Consider the following 26,482-nt stretch of genomic DNA (forward strand, 5'->3'; position numbering starts at 1 on the left):
CAAGGTAAACAAGTGATGTGCTATTTGCAAGAACAGCTCTCAGGGTGCTTAGAGTTTCAACTTTGTTCGCTTCAGTGCTTAGCGAATACAGGCTCATGTAGCTGAGCTCATCTGTCCTTGTCAAACAGGCCTGTCTGTAGCACTTCCACACTCCGGTGTACTTCAGTACAGCCTCCCCATTTGAATATATTATGACTTTAAGCTCTCTGCTACGTTGTCTCTCCGTCCTGTTCTTAATTATTGTTTACGTCCTCATTACATCAACTTGTGACCTAACCCCGGTCCTACTTCTTTTATCCTTCTCTTCCACCCCTGCCACCCTTCTACCCTCTCGCCCATAGCTAATGATGTAACAGGTAAGCCGGGCTAGTCAAGCCTACCCTGCGCCAGATAAAGGGATTATTGTCTTGTCCCAGTTGGGCATGTTTGTCCTATTTATCTCATCAGGTATAGGCCATGAGATGGGTGGAATGCAGTGAGACATTATTTAAGTTTATGTGAAGTTTCCTGAGGCGGTGCAGCTGGCAGGAGCCGGCCTTGTGGTGGCTGCTGGTGGAGAGAGGGAGGTGTAACGTGCAGACGGAGGCAGGGGTGTGAGGAGAACACGCTGTCTGCTGGACTGTACAACGGCCTTGTTATTTAGGTTATGGGATTTCAGTGACTCCAAAGGACTGCTCTGTTTCCATGCCTTTATGTACAGTATATCCAGGAGAGGTCTGCATGGTTATGGAACTGAAGCTGGTGTCTGGTCCACACCTGCAACTTTCAGACATAAATACCAACTGGGTCTAACCGGGGTTCCCAAATTTGAAAGCTGAATCCAAACCAATATTATACTTAAAGGTGCAGTGTGTAGGGTCTGGCGGCATCCAGCAGTGTGGTTGCAGATTGCAACCAACTGAAACTTCTCCATTGTGCTAAGCTCCTGGGAGAACTACAGGGGCCGGCGCAAAAACGTGAAAACTCGAATGGCCCTCTCCAGAGCCGGTGTTCGGTTTGTCTGTTCTAGGCTACTGTAGAAACATGGAGGCCGGGTCCGTAAAGAGGACCCGCTCTGTATGTAGATATACACGGCTCATTCTAAGGTAATGTAAAGCAGGCTGGGAGGAGGTCGCGGTGGTTGGGTGGGTCAAAAAACACCACACTTTCGACCCAGGAGACCGGCATTCATGTCCCGTGTGAAATCAGAAGTCAACGTTGATTTATTTGTCACGTAAGTTACGTACATGTAACTTAGCGTTAAGTAACGCCACTTTCTGAGTTATTTTAAGCCAAACCACGATCTTTTCCTAAACCTAACTAAGTAATTTTCTTGCCTAAATCTAAGGAAGTTGTTTGCTGTGAAGACAGAAGTTTATTTTGAAAAGACTGTATGCATTTAACGAGCGGAAACTGACACCTGTTGCTGGACATTCATAGGAAAACGCACGAAAAATGAGGAATAACTTTTTCGTACGAACTGTTGTTTGAGAATATGTTGCAGAAAAACACAATGATTCTTATTTTCAGGTGATTATACAGTAAAGAAAACATACCATTTCAATATATCCTCCTAAATGCTACACACTGTTCCTTTAAAGGGTCGGTTCATGCAAATCGCAAAAAAATCCTCATCATAGAACGCCTAGACATACACTTAAGGGGTCAGCATACCTCCATGGAAGTGGTCGAATGGTGTCTGAAACCCCGTACCCACACACCTTCCCAGCGTCAAAATTTGGGGGGAATGCGTCTGACAATTTCTGTAAATTTAGTAAACCCACAATCACAGCGCCTTTCACGCAGCAACAGGCCAAGGTGTGCAGAGCAGGTGAGAAATTACGCAGAGCTTATAAACCTCTTTATCAAGCTCTCTTTTCATTCTTGTGTGCATGAATGAGTGCAACACTGTGAACGGCTTCCCAGAGAGACACCGTCTGAAAGCGTGCACCATTATCCCCATATTTAAATAATTCATTATCGCATCTAGCCCCTCTCTTTTCACCCCACCTCTGAGTGCGGCCGTTCGGAACAGCTGTAAACAGCTTTTTTGCCTTCATTTCCACAGTCTCTTTTTCTGTGCACATACAGAAAAGGCTTCCCTCACGGTGGCAGTTTCACAGAGGCTTGCCTAATTTGCCACAAGTCAGAGGGAAAGAGAAAGAGACACAGCAATTTCCTCTAGTAATTAAAACATCTTAATATTAACAACCCGGAAGCTGTATTGCACATACTGCACGCATGTCAGCACCTGCCAGCTTTTACCTGCACACATCACAGACTTACATACTTACACGTGTGTTAGAAGAAACCTATATGGCACTGCTGTAGTAGAAGATTTAGCCCGTATTAGACATTGTGGGTGAAAGGAAAATGAGTCAACAGCGTCTGAGAGGGAGGAAAGGGCTTGTTGATGTCACCAGCGATCTGAAGTGGCCAGTGTCTGTGTACTCTCAGTGCTCATCAGTGTGAGGCGAAAAAAGGCCTCTGGCAGAAGAGATCTTAATGCATCCAGATGGAAACTTCGCAAAAAAGCTCATGTTATGGAACTCTCCGCACTTTCTACTTTCAGAGTCTGTATCTTTTTATTCATGTTGGCAGTAAAGATGGGTGCAGCTGATGCTACGGCAGTATCTTCCCGACACCGCCGGGCTTATGTCGAAAGCCTTAATAACTGATGAAATATGTATCTGTCTCCATCAGGGGCGGCGCAGTCGCCTGCTCGCTGCTGAGGCGGCTGGAGTGTAAGACGAGCCCCTGCCCCACCTGTCTATCTGTCTCTCGATCTGTTGTTAGCGTTGCACAACCAGACAGACAGGGCAGGCGTTCCAGCACATTTACCCTGCCTCCGTGCGAAAACATCAAGGGGTGTTTTAATGAATGAGGTTGCTATTAGTTACTGTTCTGCGAAGCGTGTTTTAAAGTGTGTGTGTGTGTGTGACAGAGAGGTAGGTAAACGCCACGCAGGATCGGGTTGCCACAGAGGGAAGATGGATTAGAAAAGGACGGAAAGGCAGATTCGCTCGGTGGCAGCGGAGCTGTTAATAGTGCAGGTGTTGTTTATGCGAAGATCCTCGAGAAAGTATCTTGAACGGGAAGGGGAACTGGGGAGAAGAGGGTAGAGGGACGGAGGCGGGGGTGTGGAGAAGGTCGTTGTTTTGCATTCCTCACCAGCACCTGGAACAGCGCTCTTCCCACAACCCCCCCAAGCCATGGTAGATTATTACTAATGCAGATGAGCTTTCATTAAGTTCAGCCTGACTGGGTGGCTGCTGCGCCGCGTTGTGACTATGTTTTTTTGCTGACTTTAACGTTCTTTATATTTCCAGCTCATGACCACTCAGGGCCTGGGCCACCGTGTTGTTGCTGACAGTAGGTGTTGAAATCATCGGCTATTATCAGGAATACTAAAAAAGACCCCAAGAATGATAATTACTGCTCCCTGTATTCACTAGTGTGCTGCTTTTTTATGACAGTCACAACCCTTTAGTATGCATGACAGAATCCTAATAACCTGTTTCTCATTTATCATTTGCCTCTGGGCAGCTCTTCCATGTGTCTCCACAGAGCAAGCCGGCAAGCAGGAGACATGTAGCAGCTAGGCTAATTAACTACCGGTAGTCAAGCATATGCATCGGAACATATACAGTAGTCAACCGCTAGCAGTCATTTTCGGAGAATAATGAATGAGAATTATTTAGGAAAAAGTGAACTTGGCCACATAGCTCACGGATACACCTATCAATGCAGGCTGCCCCGGGTGTGTGTGTGTGTGTGTGTGTGTGTGTGTGGCACTGCTGCGATAAGACGGAGCTCTCTGAGTTCCACCACATCGTTTCATCCCGGCTACTTGTCTTTGTTCTCCCTCACAGTTCAATTTCCATACATTTCCCAAGATATTAAGCTGACGGAAATTAAGCCGCCTTGATAAAACGCAGCGAGCCACCCACTTAAGCTCAGCGAGGCTGCAATCTGTCTGCTCTATATTGATTGGCTTATTTGAAACATCGGATTTTTTTTTTTTCCCTCCACCTAAGCTTTTTCGGGGTGGTTAGCAAATGTTGGGCAGCAGCAGCACACGAGCAGGAACTTGTTCAACCTTACAGGTGTTTGTAGAGTTTGCTGGCGTGACACACCGCGGGCTAACGGGGGAAAATCAAGTGGAGGGTCATTAAAATGTCCAGACTCAACTGTAGGGTTACGGCCGCAGAACAATGGGATTTTTTTTTCTCACTATGAGTCTGAAAATCATTAACTGGACAGGTGAAATTTCTCCCAGCGGTAGTCGTATATTAATTTCCCTCCTCGCCACAGATTTGTCTTTCTTTTCCGGAGTCAAGCGCCGGTGGGTTGGCAGGGTGATGGCTGCCATCAGCGGCTGACTGGCACAGGTGCCCCCGGGTCTAAATAAATCATGAGGCCTCCTGCTGATCCCCCCCCCCATCCTTCCACCATTCCTGTATGCCCGCCATCCCTCCGCAGGGAGCTCCAGAACGAGGGTAGCCCCCACCACTGCGAGCTCCTTCCCGCCCTCCTTCCCCTTTCTCTTCTTTCCCACCTCCCCTCACCTTCCCCTTTCCTTCACTTCACACCCCCCCCCCCTTCACCTTTTCCATCCACTTGCATGAATATTTAAAAGCTAGCACCAGGGTGGAAAATATGCAGCAAGGGCAATGAAGACTTGAAGAGGAAAAAAAAAAAGAAATGTTCATTTTGGGACCCTGAATTTCCCTTCTCAGGTCATGGGAGTATTGGAGAAATTCAGAGTGGTCCAATTACTGAGGGCGAGAGTTATAAAGATGGAGAAAAACACAACAGTCAGAAAGAGAGCCAGACACAGAGGGCAGGAGAGACGCAGAGAGAGAGAAAGAGATTGATCCGAGCTGTAGCTGTCCAGCTGGGGAGAGGATTGGGGGGATTGGGGAGGCCCGGCAGGGACCTGCAATTGGCTCCATGCTGGCCGTGTATGTGTATGTGTGTGTGTGTGTGTGTGTGTGTGTGTGTGTGTGTGTTGGGACTGACTGCCACTTTGACAGAGAATGCCTGGTGTGCAGAGGCCCATGCAGGCTCCCATGAAGTTTTCAACAGAACAAAACAGATGCATTTGTTTTCTCAATTGGAGGAATTTGCTAATGTGCATATACAAGGGTAAATAGTTTGGCTAATTTGCGGCAGGCAAGTGGGCAGAGCTCCCCGTCGCTCGGCCAGCCAGCTGGGGCCCCTGTGTAGGAGAGAAAAAGAGGCTTTGATGACCCTCACCTCCCATCTCTCATTTCTCTCTCTCTCTTCATTTAGTATCATCCCTGACTCAACACAATAACTTGATTTTTCCTCTAACTGCCATTTTAACGATTTTATCTGCTTTTGCTTTTATGTCCCCCCCCCACCTCTCCCTTTTTAAATGTGTTCATCGTGTTTGATAGAAGACGTGTGACGACGGGCCCGGTTAAACATAGCTCAAGTTCATGGTGACAGTTGTCGCTCTATAAAAATTTTGCTATTTTTCATTGCAGAAGGCAGAATTAAATGAGGCTCTGTTCTTACCGCACACGGGGCTATTTTCAGCGCCGCTCGTGAAGTCGTAAAAGCGACGTCGCCATGTGACTTTTAGATTCCAATTATTAACGCCTTGCTTTGTTCACATTTGCGGTCGTCAGTTTCAGATATAGGATCATGCAGGGATGTTTTATAAAAGATAGTTTGCTTTAGTTAAGAAGGAAATCTGCAAAGAAAAAGACATGGCAAAGAAGGAAAATAGTATTTCAGGTTTGTAGATGCATAATACAGTCCTGGTTTACAGGAAGTTTTTTAACCGTTTAAAGAAATGCATGGGTCAACAAAAGGGAAGTTTAGGACATGACATTTATCAACACAAAGGATCTGATGTAGCTCTCTGTTATCATTGTGCAGTAGTCTGGGGGTGAAGCCTTTTTATAGCAATCTCAAATGGACGTCAGGCATCGTCATTCTTTTATTGACCTTGTGTCTCGGTGAACTCCTCACATACGGACGTCTCAGGGGTTTTCTGAGGATGAGCCGGAGGAGCTTTTCATAGAAATTGCTTTTTTGGAAATATAAAGGCCACTCAAGATTCTGTTCAAGCGCTATGCGAGTCATAAAACAGGTCTGAAGCAAATCCTATTTCACCCAGTGCTTGATAAATAATTTAAAATGACTAATAGTGCCTTGTGACAGAGAATGTATCGCTGTGGTGTATCAGATTGCGGTGGTTTCGGGCCCGAGGCGTAATTTGTTTGGAAAAATAATTACTCCTGAATTGGATCCTGGTTAAATATTAAAAGGGTTAGCATTAGGAATGGGGCAGCATCCAAGGGTGTTTGAGTCTACTTGTGTGCAAACCCGTTGCTTTAGACATCACTACTGCAGACATGCTGTCACAAATGGGTGGAAAAACTGCTCTATTTATTTTTATATTCAAACTGTTACATTGCTAAATTTCACACAAAAAAACAGCAATGCAAACTAATGAACTTCTCCTATGTGCTCTTTATTTGCCACCAAGCTTTGAAGAGTAATCCCAGTGTTTTATGAGCAGGGAGCGTCGGATTGTCTGTTGAGTTCAGCTGGTTATTGAGTGCACAAGCTGGGAGGCACCAAAGAGCATTAAGACGCTATATATCAGCCTGCCGGAGGAAACCGAAAAGAAAAAAAAGATGTTCTAGTGAGATTGTAGATAAGAAAAAGAAGAAAAAGCAGAAATACTACAATAATAAAATAGAAGAGAAAAAAGAAGAACAATAGGCAAATGAATCACTGTAAATGTGAACAGTATAGCTGCTCAACCGTTCCAGGCAATTTGGCGTGTGTGTGTAACTGGCTGATTAAACACAGAGGTTATGTCCCGTCCCGCTACACACAACCTGTTCACATCCTCAAATGTGGCCGCCCGCATACAGTAAACGCACGCAATGTGGCAACGGGTTTGCCCCGACCGGAGAGCTGAGCGAACGCGGCAATCTCAGTGTGTGTTATCAGCATGAACTGGACCATAACTCACATCACCCCTTTAAACACAGCAGGGACGTCAGGGAGGCAGCAACACACCGCCGCACAGTCTTTCATTACAGCTAGAATCTACTGTATATATCATCAAACAGATGGCTTCTCTTTAAACAAGGACAGTGTTGTTGTATAGAGGTGAAGGAGTCTCAGCGCGTCAGCCAACTTGAAGCTCAAACCAGTGCAGGACAAATGAGTCAGGGTCTGGAAAGATGAGATCTTATTAAGAGCTCCTGCTATAACTGTGTGCTCTCTAAGGATGGGGAAAGAAATGCACCTATGTATCATAATTTTTTGTTTTACGATTTTGAAATTGATTTTTTAATGCCAGAATCGATATATTTGCTTCATTTGAGTCTCGGTGGAGGTAGAAGGAAGTTACCGCTTTTATTGTTGTAGTCTGAGTAACGTGACGTCATATCCGTTCCGTACCTGTAACACTACACATATGTAACTACACATCCAGTAAAGTATGGAAACACTTTGGGTTTCACACATTGCAGGAAAAGCAGAGCTAGACATCATGGCTAGAGCTGCATGCTAAAAAACATTATCGTATCGCGGTAACGTGCGGTCAAACCAGTCGTCACTCTCATCTCCGTGGTCAGATGGGCCGACGCTACAACTGTAGAGCACCCATATACTGACATTTATGTTAAATGCATTCAAACGGCCCCGATGGAGCTGACCATGCATGTATAAAGAGAACGGAGCTGACGGCAGAGCTAGAGACCACCTTGGAGAAGTATACATGTGTGACTATGTCCGGTTTTCAAAATAAGATGTTAACAAAGGGAACTGTATATACAAAATACATACAGTATATGGAAATAAGATTGATTGCATTATATTCACCAGAAGTATGAGACATTACATGTCCCTTATAAATTAAAATAAAATACCACTCATTTGTGAGGGAAATGAGTTTATTCTTTAATTTTAGGTTGCTGGAAAAAAAATAATAAATAATTCCTGACAATAACTGATATATTTGATCTCAGGACATCTCTGACTTCATACATGCTGAAAATCAAACACTGTATTAATTTAGATATTTCCCAAAGTAAAGGTCCCTAGAAGTGTATGATTTCCCTTTTTTCCATGGTCTAGTGTTTAAAAAAAAAAATATATTTTTTTTTAAAAATCTTAATAAATCATAATATTGAATCGGAATACTTGTAGAATCACAAGACTTAAAAGTTGCAATACATATTGAATCGACACCAAGTATCGTGATAGTATCGAAACGGGAGATAGGCGTATCGTCCCAGCCCTACTGCTCCTCCAGGTCTCATCTTTCCAGATCCTGCCACGGTATTGTCCTTGTAACCAGCGATGGGGAATTACATGCATCCCCCAGCCCCCCCCCGCCCGTGGTTCTATTTATGATTGCATTTACATACATACATGCCATCAACATGCATACCATCCTTGACGCAGGATTTCATTGTCCATTCACCAACACACTACACTCTTCACAGACGTCTCTCACTCATCAAAAGCAGCTACATGAAAGTGGAGTTTTCTGTACGTATTCCATTGAAGGCTTGAATACCTCCAGCAGAAATCAAGGCTCAGTATATAGACAAATCCATTAACCCTGGATCCTGCACGAGCTGCTTTCAGCACGCAAATAAACCACAGCATAATACTCTCGTTCGAGCAGGAAATGCATTCAGCGACTTAAATAAAACGTCCTTGCGCCTTTTCAAAGTGTATACAAATCTTTTCTTCTTCTGCGTTTTTCGTCGAAATGAATGAAGAACACTGACACGCATCATTTAACACGAGTTCTGAAAAAGAAAAAAAAAGTCTCTCTGTTGCGGCCGTCGCCATAGCAACCAAGGCTCTTGTTCCAAAAGCACCATGTGCCTCTGAAGGTGCAACACCTGAATTAGACCGGGGCTGTTTTGATCTGCCTGCCTGCCCGCCCCAACCAACAGCTGTGCACTTTAGGGACAGGGAGGGCCCTTGAGCCACACTCTCATCTTGCTGCTATTGTTTGCCCAGGTGGGCCAGGACGCCCCGTCTTTCTCCCCCACCCCCCTCTCTCTTTCTTTCTTTCTCTCTTCTCTGCCCAGCTCTCCTTCTCCTCCCCTTCACTATCTCATTCCCTCTCTTGCTCTCGATCTCTTCCTCTTTCTCCCTTGCCTCTCTCTGTCTTTGTTCCACAGGGACCTGTGGTCCAACTGAAGCTCTCGCTTACACAAAGAAAACCAAATTGGCTTTCATCTGCAGCCCGTTACCAGCTGTGTGCATTGTACGTTCACGCTCCCTCTCAGTCAGCGCAAGAAAAAAGTATAGATTTTTACCCATGACAATGTTATTATTATTGGCTTTGAGTCAAAGCTCTCTTCGCAGAAACCCCTTTCTTCTCTTACAACTCCAGAGTAGATTTCTAATTTCTTATTAAAGTCTTTGGCGTGACTTTGCTGTCAGCAGTGCTGTTAGATATGCCCCCAGAATGCTGGGTCAATATGTGTGCCAAACTCTTGACATAACACACGTAATGGTGTTGGAGGAGCACAAAAAAAAAAAAAAAGGCCCAAAGTCCCACACCTGTTGTTCACAATGTCACCATGGTGACAATAAGGCTTCAAGTAAGAGATGTGCTTTTTTAGGTGTGTTCAATCGCCATTCGTTTTTCAGACTAGAGTATAAGAAAGAGGGAGAGATGGCCCAGTTAGCATACCCAGACTTTCTGGCCTCGTGCACTGTAGCACAGCTCGGGGCACCGAGAAGAACAGCTGAGAAAACAGCAGGGAACTTTCATTAGTGATCCCTGCCCCATGTCCCCCCTTTCCCCTTCTTTTTACATCTTTCCGTCCGTCGTCATCCTCCCTTAACCTCCCACCCTCCCTCTCCCCGACGTCCTCCTGTTTCTGTCCATCCCTCCCTTCCTCTCTCCATTTCCTTTATCCTGACCTCTGTCCCTGGCACATATCTGCCTGGCATTTCAATCAGCACATCCAGAGGACATATGGGACCACAAAGCCTCATCCCTCTCAGCTGGCCATATCGGTATATGTGCCAGTATTGGATTTCTTCATACAGTCGTCGTGCGGTGTTTGAGCAGGAGCATGTTTCAGAACATTCAACCGATCCTTGGCTAGTGTAGGTGCATTGAATATAAAGACACATCTAACTGAAATCTTTTCACGTGTACATGTGCGTGTTATGTGGCACAAAGGAGTTGTGGAAGAAGTACAGTACGGGTACTGTTCTGTCCTTTAAGCACCGTAAACAGGTGGTTAAGGGAAAAGGAGGTCAGGTACTTTATTGTGCCTTCCTTTGTGTGTGTGTGTGTGTGTGTGTGTGTGTGTGCGCGTGCTAACAGGTGTCCTACAGTCAAGTATCTGAACCCACAAGCATCACAGACACGCTCGCTGTGGCGGAGTTAACTCTGCCGCTCTTGAATCAGTCAAAGGCGAGCGTTACCGCGGGAGGAAAGAGTTTAACAGACTCCTTGAACTCGCACGCACGTCTATGCGCTCGGGTCTCTCGCCGTCTTTGAATCGTCAGCGCACGCTGCAGCTCAAATCAATCATAACTGCAGCAGCACCCGTTCTGCAGAAATGCCAGCGTCAGTTAAAAAGGAGAACCCCTGTTTGTTTGTTTGTTTGTTTGTCCGTCTGTCTGTTGTGTTTGTCTTTTCTTCACGGGAGCAGGGAGGAGAATGGATGACTAAGTGCAGTGAATCACAAATGAGTCGAGGAGGAGAGTGTTGGTGCAGTGGAGAGGCTCAGTGCAATAGCACCAGCTACCTGTCACATTTCTGTCTCCTCTTTTGTTTTTTCCAGCCTAAAAAAGCTCCTCTTTCTCCTTTCGCACGCTCCGCCAAGTCTTGATTTATGAAAAGAAGCCATTTTGTGGGGCTAATTGCATAAAGCCGGGCTGTTGAAGCATCTGAGGATAAGTCATGTAACAGCCCTTTTAGATATACTGCAGACAGCTGAAGCATGGCTGGTCCAGAGCAAATCATTGGCCACGAATGTTGAGCCTGCGTACAACAGATGATGACCCTCAGTTTGCTCCCACCACATGAGCCCGAAGGTTTATTTTACAGCACGTCGGCTGAAGCAGAACAATGTACTATAAGGATATATAAGGATTTATAGGTTACTTCTGCCAGTATAGAGCAACTGTGTTCGTCGAAACACCCTCCAAGTTAGTACAGCAGCATGCTCCGACACACCTCCCGCCTCCTCTCCCGTTGTTAAGCTGGGAGTGAGGAGTGCTATTTGCATTACAAGGTTCCTGTGGAGCAGAATAAAACACAGACAGAGCTGTGAGCAAAACGAACACTCTCAGGGTGGCCCCGCGCTAATTGCAACTGGGGTGCATTTACTGATTATAGTTAAGTGGTCCAAAATGGTCCCCTGCTCTCTGTTACATTGACCCGCTCCCTCCCCTGGTGGATGTGGTCAATAGCGGGGCCTGTTGAGATGCCTTTCCGCTGAGGGAAGAAAACGGGGTCCAATCATGCCCGTCTCCTCGTTTCATCTGGAAGCACACGGGGGAAAAGGGAAGAAGACGGTGGAAAAGGAGGCAGCGCTGATTTGAGGTCAGAGTATATAACAAGGTGAACAATGGAGAGGGGATAGCAGGAAGCAGCAGGCGGTTATTTTTCATAATTGACAAGAAATAAATATTGAATTAAAACTAGGGCGGTCAAAGTTAACGCGATAATAACGCGTTAATGCAAATCAATTTTAACGCCACTAATGTCTTTAACGCATTAACACAACTTTGATCTCGTAGTGGGCTCAGTTTTAAAGCTAGAGTGAAGATACTGGTATCATATGAAACAAGAACACCTCAGGAATAATTTAGTGCCAACCATGTCATCCTTGTCAATTTTGGCATGATATGGCCAACATGGCCATTTTTACAGAGGTCCCTTGACCTCTGACCTCAAGATATGTGAATAAAAATGGGTTCTATGGGTACCCACGAGTCTCCTCTTTACAGACATGCCCACTTTATGATAATGCAGTTTTGGGCAAGTCATAGTCAAGTCAGCACACTGACACACTGACAGGTGTTGTTGCCTGTTGGGCTGCAGTTTGCCATGTTGTGATTTGAGCATATTTTTTTACGCTAAATGCAGTACCTGTGAGGGTTTCTGGACAATATATGTCATTGTTTTGTGTTGTCGATTGATTTCCAATAATAAATATATACATACATTTGCATAAAGCAGCATATTTGCCCACTCCCATGTTGATAAGAGTATTAAATACTTGACAAATCTCCCTTTAAGGTACATTTTTACAGATAAAAAATGTGCGATTAATTAAAACACATTTACCTGCAGAGGCTAACCCCTTACTGGAAGTGTGAACAATGACTGAAAACAGATTCAACCTATTTTTGCTCTTGAAGCTACGTATCTTTTTTTTTTATGTGAGCGCATGTGCAGCTCATGACTATTCATGTTGGCCTGCAAAAACATGCAAGTGTGGTCAAATGGAAATTAATGGAATGCAAAGTGGAATGTAAATGTAGTTGCAGAGGTGGTGGTGGAGGGTAGGATTTAAATCCTCGCTAAAGATCCTGGAAGGTTGCATGTGTAGACGGGACCAGGTCAGTGTTTTGTATTCCCTCTCTCTTCCCTGTTGCCTGCGCCGGCGTAACAGGAGGCCCCGCAGTGGGAGAGCAGGCTGGGGGTGATATAACAGCCACTGGATCACACAGGCTTTGATCTCCCCTCTGGGTTCCTGAGCGTCTACGGGATAGACTTTAGGCCTGCTGATGAGGAGGTGGAGATCTCATACCCCCTCTAGTGCCGGCTCGCTAGCAGGTCTTTTTTTAACCACACGGAGCATATCTTAAGGCCTGGGTGTCAGGGTGATATTAATTTTTCTTGTTGCAATTTTCTTTATTCATGATGCATAAATATAGAGCAAATGCAAAAGTCTTTTCTTGATTGTTTTTCCCGATGTACCATGGCTATCCTGAACACAAAGAGAAAAACATTCTGGTTCCAGGCTCGCTCCGTCCCTCTTAAATAAGGAGTTATTTCCCTGTAAATGTTTTGCTCAGAGGAGGTTTTGAGTCTTACAGCAGGTCTAGTGTTTTACATAACCCCCTAACACAGTGATGTAATTCCTTCTCCCCCCTGAACGCCGGTGTCAGAAACACCGAGCTGTGTCCCTCTAGCCGCTCAGTCTGCCCTTGTGTCATAATCTCTCTCATGCCTGGCCCGATCCCGCTCCAATTTATGTAATTAACTGATGTCACCGCTCCGGATTGCTTGCAAACACAGTATCACTGCAGCCCCGATTTTCCCTTAAAGTAACAAATCCTCGAGGACCTGTGGTCTATTAAGGCTGTTACTCACATAGCTTACAGTTATATGAGGGGGGGTGGGGGGGGGGTGATATTAAAAGGCAGAAAATAACAAGCCCCATTACATAAACATGGAGAAGAAATTGGGGTAGGAAAAAAAAGTTTCTTTTATTATAAGAACTAGCGAAATTACTAGATGCCAATTAGAGGGCGAGTGCTTTACGAGCTTGGCTTGCTGACGAAGAGGGATTTGTTGTGTGTGTGTGTGTGTGAGAGTAAATGGGGGTTAGCATTGTGTGACTAATACAACACACACAACCTGTGCTTTTTAGAGTACAAATACTAACACATAACAGCCGGGCTCTGCTTTAGAAAAAAAACAAAAAAACCTATCGTAGCAGGGTGGGACTCCTTTTGTTTGTGTACATGGCTGGCTGTTTGCACCCCTGTATGCACATCTGTGTGTACAAGCACAAACAAACATCCAACTGTGCTGGGTGATTAGATTTCCAGGCCATGGTCAGTGGCTCGCATGAGCTCCTGCATCTATACGGTGTGAGGCAAGGCAGACGTTCTCTGGCAAGTGAGCAGGCCTGACCTACAAACAGCCAGACAGACAGACAGACGTATAGACAGATAGAGCACCAGGAAGACAGAGAGAGAGACAGGCAATCTAGCAGATTGGTAAGAAACCGGGTCTACAGACGGATAGAGGGCAGGGTCTGGCTGCAGGGAGAGACCAGCCCTTTGAGTGAACATTTAGGTTAGACAGACCGGGTGAATGTGTCAGCAGGGTTTGCGTCTGCCCTCACACATAGATCAAACATAGAACCAGCCATCCAGGACACATCGCATCGCTCAAGGCCTAGCGTCGGCCCTCTCCCGACTGGGGCGGGCGACTCTGCCTCCCTCCCTCCCCCCCTGGAGGGGAAGCGGATCCAAGGACGTCTCCTGAAGTTTCCATGGCTGCACATCTCAGCCAGATCCAGCCTTGTTTGTTTCGCCTGCAACATGCTCCGCTGCACCGACCCACATTAACGAAGCGCTCGCGGACTTAACCCTTGGGTGGCATAGCTAGACGGGGGCCTAAACTAGCACACGCATTTATTTGCGCGGCGCCATTTGTTCCGTGTTCTCATTTTCATCGTCATGGCGTGACATTTAGGCTTAACTTGTGATGGGAAATGAGCTCGGCTTGTGTTTTTTCCCGCATCCCGTGCGCCATGCCTGATGATAATGAGGGGGAAAAAGGGCCAGAGGAGAGGGGTGGGGTCAATATGCTAATAGTGGGTGTACATTTTGATGCCTCGCTACCAGCATGGAGTGGTTTGGAGAGACAGGCTATCATTCTCCACCTCCTTTCCCCTCATTATCCCCCCGCGTCTCTCTCCATCTCTGTCCTCCCCCCCATCCCCTGCTTTCTGCTCTCATCTCTCTCCATGCCCTTCACTATCTTCTTTCCTCCATTTCCCCCCCACCTCCTGCTCCATCTCTCTCCTGGTACTCCCCCCCCCAACCCCACCAAACGCCTCTCTTCCCGAATATGAGATACATTTGTTTTCCTCCGCCAGGCTACGAGAGTGGGACGCGTGGCGTGCAAAGTGCTGATGTGTTGGTTTCTGGGTAATTATAACATCCCTCGGTCTCCAAGAAAACTCTAAACTAATGTTTAATTTGCCTCTCCGCTCAAAGGAAGCCCTCCTTTGTTATTGCCGTGGCAATTAGCCGAAGCCAAGGCCCAGGCATTTCCTGTGATTGTTGTGATTTGCATAGAGAGCGAATCAGAGCGAGTATCAAGACCCTATACCCCTCTTCTCTAGCTGCCATTACAGCCACCCACTCCTCCTTTCCTACCTCCTTTCACTTCCGCCCCTCCCTCCATTCCTCCCTTCGCTACGCCGAACCTCCATCAGTGGCCTAGCAACCGAAACTTCAACCCCTGCGTCTGATACCTCCTGTACATTGTGGCTGATTGGGCTGAATTGACTAACTGGAGGGCACAAACCCAGTGATTTTATTTTCCATGACCAAAATGTCACAGGGTCACGTGCGTCTTCCCTGCGCCATCCCTAATGGTCATCCTCTAGTTCCAGCCAATAGCTTCTAATTAACTGCCTGTTTGTAACCTAGCTGGTAGCGTTCCACCGAGGATGCCGCTAATGGAGGTTGCTAATTGAAGGTATAAACATACCGCGTGCGGATAAAGATGTCACGCCGGCTACAGCACGTGCATATACCGGACACACACATGCATGCGGTGGATGTGGCGCAGCAGCGTGGAGGCCCATGTGTAGTTAATGAGATTATCAGTCAAAAAGTAAACAGCTAGATGTTGGTGAACGTGCTGTGTTCGGTCCTGAGGGGAAACCATTAACTAGCATCACGGCGGCTATTGTGTTCTCTGCTCCGGACAGATAATAGATTCCCACCGACTGTTTAATCTCTGGGCGAATGCAGCTGGCATTTTTTTATGACAGAATTGTAACCGTGCGTCCGAGGAATTCACAATTATGCGTTATTTTATGAGCAGTCATGCCGTATTTGTCATCATTGAGTACTTTTGAGTCACTGGATGTTAATGCGTCAAACCGAAACCTTAATGAACTCCACCTTTTGCAGCTTTGCTAAGCTTTACTTTCATTAGAATACATTGAATGAAATTTGCATCGCCTTATCAGCGCCTGCCTCCGTGTCTACGCTTACTATAATAGTACCACTGTGCGATATGATATCCACATTTGCTCCGCTGCTTCTCCCTTACGCTCTCATCAGATTATTAGAACTGGTATTTTCCCATTTGTGGGTTTTTATTGCTGAGAGCCGTGGCTTCGGGGAGGCTGTTTAGCGGAGAGATAGAAGCAAATGAGAGAAAGAGAGCTAATGGTGAGATAGAGGGTTAAGCTGTAGGGGCTGTTAAACCTGAGGAGTGGCTTAATCCATGAGACGCGCGCTCTGCGCTCCTCTGCGCTCCTCTGCGCTCCTCTGCTCCGGACTGGCGTGGCACGGTCGGCGAGTGGCACATCCCGGGCTCCCGGCAGCCAGACGCAGCCTCCTGATCTATATTTCAAAGCGGAGAGTAGAGAGGAATTCAGTAATGAGCTCCCATCTTCCTTTTGGTAGAGGAAGACTCTTTGTGGAACTAATTGAAAGTGGCATGTGGAGCGCCGGGGAGCTCTTTGGGGGCTGCGCCACGTTTCAAGGGATGCGGAGAGATAAGCCTGCACGCCGCTGTGGCTTTTGTGTCACAGGTCTGAAATAAACAGGTCCTCTTAGAGGAGAGTGATGCACTTTACGGCTGCGATTGTGTGTGCGTGGGGGGGGGGTTGTGTTTTTATTTTTGTGTGTGTGTGTGTGTTTTTGTCAACAACAACCTGTGTCCATTGCTGAAATTACACCCCCGCACGCATTCCACATCTCTCCTTCTCTCCCTCCCCTTAATAAATCTAGTTTTCTGTGTCAGCTCATCAGAGATGCGGTGTGTGTGTGTGTGTGTGTGTGTGTGTGTGTGTGTGTGTGTGTGTGTGTGTGTGTGTGTGTGTGTGTGTGTGTGTGTGCAGACACTTGTGTGTTATTTGGGCTCTCTGAGCGCAGTGGAGGAGCGGCTCTGATGGGAGATGGGCTTTCTCTATTACAGATATGGAAATGGCCCGAGACGTATGCAGTTAGACTGATATACAGCGTGGCATTTACCGAAATGATGAAAACAGAGCCCCGGCCTTAACTATTTACAGACACACACACACACACACACACATCCATGGACACTAATCCACTCATGTGTGCACACTCCCATTCAGAGACATGTAAATGTACTACCAGTTGGGGGAGGGAGGGGGGGATTAGGGGGGGGGGGGGGGGGGTACTTTACTGTGAATGTCAGGTGTGTGTGGATCCAGCTTTTTTTGTCCAGTTGACCTGCTGGATATCATTATTTTCCCACTTTTGGAGCCAGTGAGACAGGAAGGACACATGTCACTGAGGCTTCTTTGTGGGTTTGTTTCTCAGAAATGCAGTTTTGCACATGTGGTTAATGTGCTTTTTTGCCTTTTTCTACATCTGGATCTCAGAGTTGCTGTGGGAACTTTTGGAGTATCAAACATATTCTGATGCTGATATCTAATCAGACCTGACTCAACTATCCGTCAACTCATTCTCGCCTTTAAAGGAACAATATGTAGCACTGATGGCTAGCGTTTAAAATGGGTAACAGCAATCCAAATTCAAAACATTGGAACCGTCGCCTGTCCGCTCCTCCAGTGTGACTGATAGCAGCACACATTTTCGCAATTTGAGGGTTACCTTCTAGACACGACCGCGTTACGCCTCTAGCCAGCAGCAGTAGTCGTAATCACTTCACCGGCTGTGTATCTCAAATTCTCGCTGCCTTGATAACCCAGCTGCACACGGACCACAGAGACATGTTGCCGAGGCTTTTCAGGTCGAGTAGAATCTAATGTTAACGTTATCTCTGTTGATCCAGTTCGTTTGCTTGCTTCCATGGCTGCAGAAGGCTGTGTTTGCATGCCATATGTGGCAACGGGGTGTTGAAATGGGCAGTGGACGGGATCACACCGGAGAAAAACAAAAACAGATGTTGCGGACCGGAATGGAAATTTCAAAGGAGAACATGCCGGCTGTAACCTAACGTTGTCAGAGAAACCAGTATTTCAATTTAGCATGTTTCCTTAATCTCTGATGACACATCATGGTCATTTTATGATTTATTAAAATAGATATATTATACATTGATTCTTTAATTGGTAGTTTGGTAAATGATGGCACACACTGTCTTACTGTATACGTCACAGCTGAGCAGGTATACGAAGAGAGGAGGAGCTGATAAGAGAGAAGTGTCGTGTCTCACCATGTTCCTGTTTCTGCGGGGCTTCGCAACTTGTCTCAGACTTTTATTTATTGCATTATGAGGTCAGTTTCACAGGTCGGCTGCCGTCGCTGTTCACTTGGCAACAAGATAGCCTCCCAGTCACAGATGAAGTTATTAGATTATGTCGTCGGTTTGCTCACATGTCAACATGAAAAGACCCTTTAAAGAAACCGCTACTACAAGAGAATAAAACCATATTCAATAGCAGCAGAATTTCGAAAGACCTCATTAACATTCGGGCAGCTCTTTGTCATTTTGATCCACTTGTTGTTGTGGCCTCGGCCACTTCTGCCTAACCTCATCGTGTTTGTTGACTGTGAATGAGCTGACGTTCTCGTCCAGACCAATTTGAAGAAACACTGATGCAGGGGTGTTTCTGTTTTAGGGTGTGTACAGTAAGATGGTGAGCAGAAGGGAGGGGGGATGATGGTGATGGTGAAAGTGGAGCCAGGGAGGCAGGGAACAGCCCAGCTCGGTGCCCAGCTGTGAAGCTGCCCCTGGGGGCTTTGGGAGGCTGTGGAATGTGGCTGATGTGAGTCTGGGTTTGGGCTGGAGATAGCAAAGGCCCGGGGCATGCAGCTGTGAGCGGTGATGTCTGGGAGAAGGGTGTGTGTGTGTGTGTGTGTGTGTGTGTGTGTGCGTGTGTGACAATTTGTGGATGCATTCATGTGTTTTTTGCCTCTATGTGTGCAACAGCTTATGGGCATGTTTGTATTTATACATGCAGTGTTGTTTGCGACCCTCTGTCGGCCACAGCTGAGGCCCCGTCTCAGGGAAAAGGAACGCCATTCGGACTCATTTCCTGTTTGAGGGTTCAGGGCACGCTCCCTCGCCTCGCTCACCAGAGACGTCTGGAATGCGAGACAGGACCAGATTACAACAAGCTACCTCCCTCAAGGATCGGTCGGTCCGCCGTGTCAGCTGAGAGCAGCTTTGTTCAGAGGGAGCCCGTCAGGCGGAGATGACAGCTAGCTTTTGTTCTGGAGATTTCCTGTCCTGTCCTGGGCAAAGGGGTCGGTTAAAGTGCACGAAGGAGCCACAGCGCCGCTCCTCTCTCCTCCTCCTCCTCCCCTTTTTTTCCCGCCACTCCAATCCCCACCGGTCATATTTCCCACCCACCGACCAATTATAGTGCCCTATGTGTCGGGGAGAAGTGATCTGATTGGCTGTGTCGGGGGTGTCTGGGAGGTCAGCGCTGTGTTCATTTCACACTGTGTCCTTTTGGACTCCCTCCAGCAGCACCCTCAGAGCGCTCGCACAGACAGCAGAGGAAGAAAAGTGGGGAAGAAAAGGAGGAAGAAGAGGGGAGACAAATAGACGAGAATTCCTTTGTACACAGCCTTCAGTGCGCTATGATTTCTTGCCTAAGAAATTGTAAATGTGTCATGTTTAGCACTGGTTTAAAATTCACATTGACTCCAGCGGGCACCTCCAGTGCTGCTGCTGCTCCACACAGTCTGCGCTCACACTGTAAAACTGTCTGTTGCTTCCAACTCGACAACAAAAAGAAATATTCAGAGCCAGAATGCCTTTGTTGTGTGTGTGTGTTTTCAGTGAGAGGGGACGGTCTTCCCTCTGGGCAAGGTAAGCTAAGACAGGAAAACACCTGGTTAAGGAAGGCAACCATCAGTTACAGAGCTGTCATAGGACATGCATATCTGTGTGGAATGTTTTGTTTTTATCACATGCAAACCACGATGAAAGCATATTTGTCTTCCGTTCCCTGGTCTGTCTTGGCGTGGAAAAATATCATCCATGAAAGAGCCGAACTATCTCGTCTGTCATTACAACAGTCTCCAATCTCAGGTGGTGCTATCACTTCTTTTTTATACTCTATCATCTGACTCGTAAACGTGACCTTTACCCCCTGTCTGTATCTTTGTTTATAGGTTTTTAACTTCAGGGCGAAATAAAAACCAAAGACTATCACGTTTAAGGGCACTTAACTTACCTGGCCGCCACAAAACACGAGGTGCTCTCTATTCATTACAGCTCACATGCAGCATTTCATGTTTTAGGCTGGGTAAGTTAGATCATAAAAATAACCAACACAGTTGATCTGACAACAAAAGCAATTTGAAGGCGTCACCTTGGGCTGTGGGAAAATCGTGCGTATTTCACTATTTTATTAACTAAACCAGCGGTTCCCAACCTATTTTTCCCTACTTGTATCTAAGAAAAGCTGAGCCCCCCGGACATCATTACATTATATTACAAATCCTCAAACGAAATCTTCAATTTGAATAAAGTGATTCAGTGTATTAAATGAGTTAGTCTTTTTTTTAAATCAAATCAACCTTCTTTAATGAATAGAACTTGTCAGTTTCGTCAATATAAATTAAGCGATGACGTCTTGACGGATTTGCTCAGCAAATGCAGGTACATAATATGATCTTTTTTTTTTTTATAACAACTTAATTCATTTATTATAATAGCATTAGAACCAAAATAGACTTTTTGTTATTGTGGTTGAATAAATGTAATTTATGGTGTTTCTGTGCATGAAGCGGGAGAGCAAAAAGGGTTTTCGCAGTGAAAATGTTGTTTTTGAAAGGCCAAACATCATTTAATTAGATTTTGCTACTAAGTACCAACAATGTATCTTTTAAATAGATTTATATATACAGACTTTTAAGTGTGATATTCTGATTTTAGTTATACATGAGCAATGATGATTTTGACAACAGAGCAGACAAATCCTGCCCCCCCCCCACAGTGATCTTTGGTGCCCTGACCCCAGGTTGGGAACCACTTAACTAAAAAAATTTAAAAACAGATTAATTGATAATGAAAATAATTGCTTATTTCAGGTCTAATTCTTATCAAGCTTGACCCAGAACCTGTTTTCAGTGTTAACCCGTTGATTAGAGGTATATTTATGTATATTAAAGAGGACCTATCATGCTCATTTTCAGGTTTTTTGTTTACATGATTTATGTTCAAAATAACGCTTCACTTTTCTCATACCGGCTGTGCTGCAGCACCTCTTTTCACCCTCTGTCTGAAACGCTCTGTTTGAGCTCCCGGCCCGCCCTCCCGAAAAAGCCCAGTCTGCTCTGTTTGGTCAGCTGCTCCGCTCTGTTGTGATTGGTCAACCGAACCACACTCTTCGGCCTCCGCTCCAGCTCCGCTCTAACTAGCTTTGTTTGAGGGCGTGCCAAACTAGCTGCTAGGCAGGTATTATGCAAATGTGTTACTTGGTGATATCATCACGTTACGGAAGAAAAGGCGGGACTTCGAGCAAGGCGTTTCAGGAGTAGTGTTTCTGTGGGGGAGAGGAACTGCCTTTGGCCTGGACTTTGGGCTTTGTAACTTTGCAGACATTTTACAAGCACAAAAATGTATATAACACACTAAAGGAAAGGGGAAAGCATAATAGGTCGTCTTTAACCCTCACTTGTCTTTACAATCGCACATTGATTTCCCTCTCTTGGTGAGTCCGCCACAATGATAAGACCCCCTTCCTTAATCAGACACATAAATGTATTTAATTTCTCCCCCTCTGTGCCTACATGGTGGACATAGAAATGTGATAGCCAGAATAGATAGTGCAATCTGAATCAAATTACTATTTAGAATCAAAGCTGTCTGCTTTCTCCTTGAGTGAGGCCGCGGCAGCAGAAATAACAATGTCATTTTGTCCATCATAATTGAATCTTCAAGTATGGCTACATGAAAAGGATAATGTCGTATTGATTGTTGCTGTACAGTAATTGTTTTCCCTCAATAGACATTGTATGGCATATTAAATGGCGAGCGTGCCTTCATTGTTTGTCATGGCGGACCATATAGGCGATGGGAGAAAATGATCGCTCTCTATATGACAGAGGGAAGGAAAAACAATGCAGGGGTATTGTCATTGAGAGGTGATTAACTGTGACTATACTTACAAATGACTGCAGGCCACTGTTGCTTGGCCAAATTAATTACCTGTCACTGTGACTGATTGTTTTTGAAGACATGTCTTATTATTATTGTCTGCTCCTAGAAAGGAGTTCACTCTGCATTCCACCATGCAGTGGCAACATAAACACAAATAGAGGAGTTAAAAAGCCAAATTACATGTTGTGTGCGCCTGTTTTCTAATTCATATGTGGCTCAGAGAGAGATTTGCTTTGAGTTTTGTGTTTGCTCTTTCTTAAAGGAAGTAGAGTGTATTGAATAAACATGAGAAATATCATCTTGTTTTATAAATCCGTGCATGTACATATCCATGAAAGTGTGTGAAAATTACCAGTGGTAGTTTCTCAGCCCAAGCCATGTGTATTAATGTGGCTGAAATAGGGCTGTCAAAGTTAACGCAGTAATAACGTGTTAACGCATATATGTTTTAATTCCACTAATTTCTTTATTGCATTACTACTACTATGACTACTTAAAACTAGAAAACCTAAGGAATCCATTCGTAAGGACCATGTCATACTTGTTTGTCGCAAAGAAGGCTAAATAACGCTCCAAATTTACACTACATTTTGGCGAGGAAAAACTGGCATGGCCATTTTCAAAGAGGACCCTTGACCTCTGACCTCAAGATATGTGAATGTAAATGGGTTCTATGGGTACCCACGAGTCTCTCCTTTACAGACATGCCCACTTTATGGTAATCACATGCAGTTTTGGGGCAAATCATAGTCAAGTCAGCACACTGACACACTGACAGCTGTGTTATGATTTGAGCATATTTTTTATGTTAAATGCAGTACCTGGGAGGGTTTCTGGACAATATTTATCATTGTTTTGTGTTGTTAATTGATTTCCAATTTACATTTGCATAAAGCAAGTATATTTGCCCACTCTTATGTTTTATAAAAGTATTAAATACTTACAAATCTCCCTTTAAGGTACATTTTGAACAGATAAAAAAGGTGCGGTTAATTTGCGATTAATCGGGATGAAATATTTTAATCGATTGACAGCCCTAGGTTGAAACATGGCTTTGCCTCTTCCAAGACTGATCCTGACATGAGAAACTGCAGCTCCAAGCCCAAAAACACATCACTATCCGTCTTTGTTTGTCTTAGCAAGAACACTGTCCTCTGATGAGGCTATGAGGGAACGTCCTATTCGTCCAAATTCCTCCCGAAAGCCTTAATAATCCTGCTGTTGTTTCTCTACGTGATGACATTTCTAATTCTTGTCAGGGAAGAATGCAGCGTGACAAACGGTGTTAAGAGTTGTCTGAAGGCACAGCGGGCCGGCGGCACGCTGGGGCAGATAGAGGGACGCGAATCTGGAGGAGGAGGCTCGTGATCTGATCGGTAGAGGCTTCACCTTTCCCCCGAAGGACGCTCTGGAGGGCGTTAGTGTGTTTAGGGATGTGCTTATTTCCTTGTATGCTCGTGTGATTGCTGTCATGCGTGCGTGATGTGTCATTGTGATCTGACCACATCTGGGTGATAATCTGGATCAGCCTCGGTCTGTCCCATCCACTCTCTAATTAACCATGAGCCTGCTGCACTCCGGGGACTCAGTGAGACACACGCATGCACCACAAAGAAGAGAGCAGCACTGTACATAGAGAGACAGACACCGAGGCAGATAGAAAGAAGGAGTAAGGCCGGTGAATCATATCCAGGAGGGCTCTCCCTGTGTTAAATTTTAGAGAGAGATGGGGGCCCGCTCTAAAACCTGCGTGAGGTTTAGTTACTGCTCTCCGCGGCCCCGTAGCTCGTCGCGAGGCAGCGCAGCCTTGGGCACCGAGAATTCATGTCACACACAGTAGAATTTGATTAGGCAGGAGATGGTATTACTGCCCGACTGGGTGGGAGGAAGGAAGACGGTAGTCAAACAAGGGATAGTGATAGAGAGAGAGAGAGAGAGAGAGAGAGAGGGAGGGGGGGGATGGGTGGAGGTAGAGAAATGTAGCGCATGTACTGTATGTCAGTGCATGCCGCCAGGCTGTAAGGGGGGTAAGTAAAGGTGGAGGGGAATTTTCTCAGTCTGCCTTGCAAATGTCTCCCCCATGTGCTCTTTCAAATAAGGAACTAGTCAACCAGAGCAGCGTTTATGATTGAAACGGTGTGCATGTGTGTTTGCGTGTATTGAATGGCGGGGAGACGTATGTCATTACGGGAGGACGGCGCCCCCATGGCTCCTAGCTATATGTTCTCAGGCGCCGCGTTTCAAATGGATTTTCTTTTCCGTCTGTTGTTTTTTACCACATATATCCAGTATGTACGGCTCTGCCAGCCAACCACATTGATTGTGCCCCCTCCCCCCCATCACTTGATCTCTGTCTTAGTCACCCTAAATCAACAGAATGGGACGTATCAATGCAGAGCCTTGCCATTTCTCGTTCCGGACTGTATTGGACTAAAGCAACTGCTGGAGGAAAACTAGACAATAAAAACGACAATAATGCCCATCAAGCAGACAGCATAAAAATACAGACGAACCGCAAGAGAGGCACACAGACAGACAGTCAGTCAAAGCAAGCAGATGAGATTGTGATTGGTTTGGCCAGCAGTTTATACAACTGTCATGCTGGGCTTTTCGACTGAGATGGAATATTACGTTATACTATATATATACAGTCTATTTTGCAGTTTGGGGCCCGGGCTGCCCTGCTCTGTGCTGGACTGATTGGAGTCGAGGAAAAGTCTTTAGCTCACTGAATCCCTTGTACACTCTAATCAAGGCTTCGGTTTTTAGCATCCCTTCGCCACGAGCGGACACAATCTCATCTGCCTGACTGACCGCCTGCGCCCCGTCCACGGAGTGTGCGTCTCGCTGCTTCCCTGTCCGTTTTGGTGAGCGTCTCCGCCGCATTGACAGGCCTGCCAGCTGGTTAGGCTGGTTGACTGACTGACTGCATGTTAGAATGTGTTATCGTCTGTCTGCATTTCTGCCTTTAGTTCGGCTTCACCCTCTTCTAGCCGGCTCTCCGTGTGACCCACATATTTCCTCCGGGCTTGTTTACAGTGGGGAGTGGAGACTAAACAGAGAATGAGGGTGCGATGGCATCATTCTGAAGGGGTCAGCGGCGGCGTTTTAATACTTTCCAAGAAACGTGTCACACTTTTCTCTTCTGAAATATACTCTTTTTTTTGCCAGGATGTGATATCAATTATCCATTTTCAAGTTATTGTTTCCACTAAAAGTGTGATTTTCATGGAGCAGAGCTGCACATGCCTGAGGGTTGGGTCAGTGTATGGCCAGTGGCTGGTAGACTGGCCTAATACTGTCTGACTGTCAGTCTACTACCCTAATAGGGCTGGAGAGACTTGAGGCTCCCTGTTTGCGTCCCCTACATCCTCTCTCCAGGCTGTCTGCTGTGCCCGAGAGCATCACTGTATGACAGATACCCATCATTTACCGATCGCAAATCCTTCCCGGCACTCTTCCCTTTGACAAGAGAGGCAGAAGGGACAGAATGTGTGGTTGTGTGTGTGTGTGGGTGGGTGGGTGTTGATCGAGAGGGCATCCATCTTCCAGTTGTTGTGCCCACTCCACCCTCTCCGTCTTTCCCTGCCTCATCTCCTTTCTGTCATTTCTCCCTCCACCTCCACCTAGTTGAAAGAGGTCCGTCCCTTTGACCCCTGCACCAGGCGATGGGGTATAGTTGGGGGTATAGAGGGTGCTGCAGGGTGGACTGTGTGGACAGCCCGCTGGCTGCAGGTGGAAATGAGATGTATTACTTATAGGATCAGCAGCATGCCGGAGAATAATAATAACCACAGGAAAGAGGTAATTACCAGCCGGGAACGATGAAGCGCTGCACACACGTCTCAGCGAACAACTGGGCTGCGGCGCTGTAGCTGCGCTCATTGTTTGGTTTTTGTAGTTGTTAGCGTTGCTAATGGAAGCTTTGCGAGCAGAGGGAGAAGAAAGAGAGAGAGAGGGCGGGTGGAAGAGGGTACTACACTGCTCCTCCAAGGGGAGAGAAAGTCTCCATAGCAGGCCAATAAAACATGTGTTTGATGTTCTCGGTTACCTAACTGTAAATCTGATATGTTATCTAATGCTGCTATGAACACAGCCCCATTTGAAAAAAAACAGCTTGTGTGTAATGCCATCAGGTGATGCCATGTGAGAGGATGTATCCCAACACAACTTCTCACTTCTGTAGAAGTTGAGGTTACCATGGACAGATTATTAGACAATGGGCACAGACATGTTTTTGGTCATTTTGCATTTCTTTGTAGTCGTTTTGCGTCTCTTTTTGGTCATTTTGCATCTCTTTCTAGTCATTTTGCATCTGTGGTCGTTTTGCATCTCTCTGTAGTCGTTTTGTGTCTCTTTGTAGTCATTTTACATCTCTTTTTGGTCGTTTTGCATCTCTGTAGTCGTTTTACATCTCTCTGTGGT

At 45.9% G+C, this 26,482-nt stretch overlaps 1 protein-coding gene and 1 long non-coding RNA gene across 5 annotated transcripts in view; one reads left to right on the forward strand and one right to left on the reverse strand.

Moving 5' to 3' along the window:
* hipk2 (homeodomain interacting protein kinase 2) overlaps positions 1-26,482 on the forward strand; it is an 85,870-nt gene that overhangs the window by 24,475 nt on the left and 34,913 nt on the right. The window lies entirely within an intron of this gene.
* LOC141765670 (uncharacterized) overlaps positions 15,498-26,482 on the reverse strand; it is a 30,714-nt gene continuing 19,729 nt past the window's right edge. Inside the window, exon 3 of the long non-coding RNA XR_012593541.1 lies at positions 15,498-16,347. This is a non-coding gene — a long non-coding RNA (uncharacterized LOC141765670). The remainder of the gene's footprint in view (positions 16,348-26,482) is intronic.

Source organism: Sebastes fasciatus, chromosome 4 (assembly GCF_043250625.1).
Source record: "Sebastes fasciatus isolate fSebFas1 chromosome 4, fSebFas1.pri, whole genome shotgun sequence".
Classification (NCBI taxonomy): domain Eukaryota; kingdom Metazoa; phylum Chordata; class Actinopteri; order Perciformes; family Sebastidae; genus Sebastes; species Sebastes fasciatus.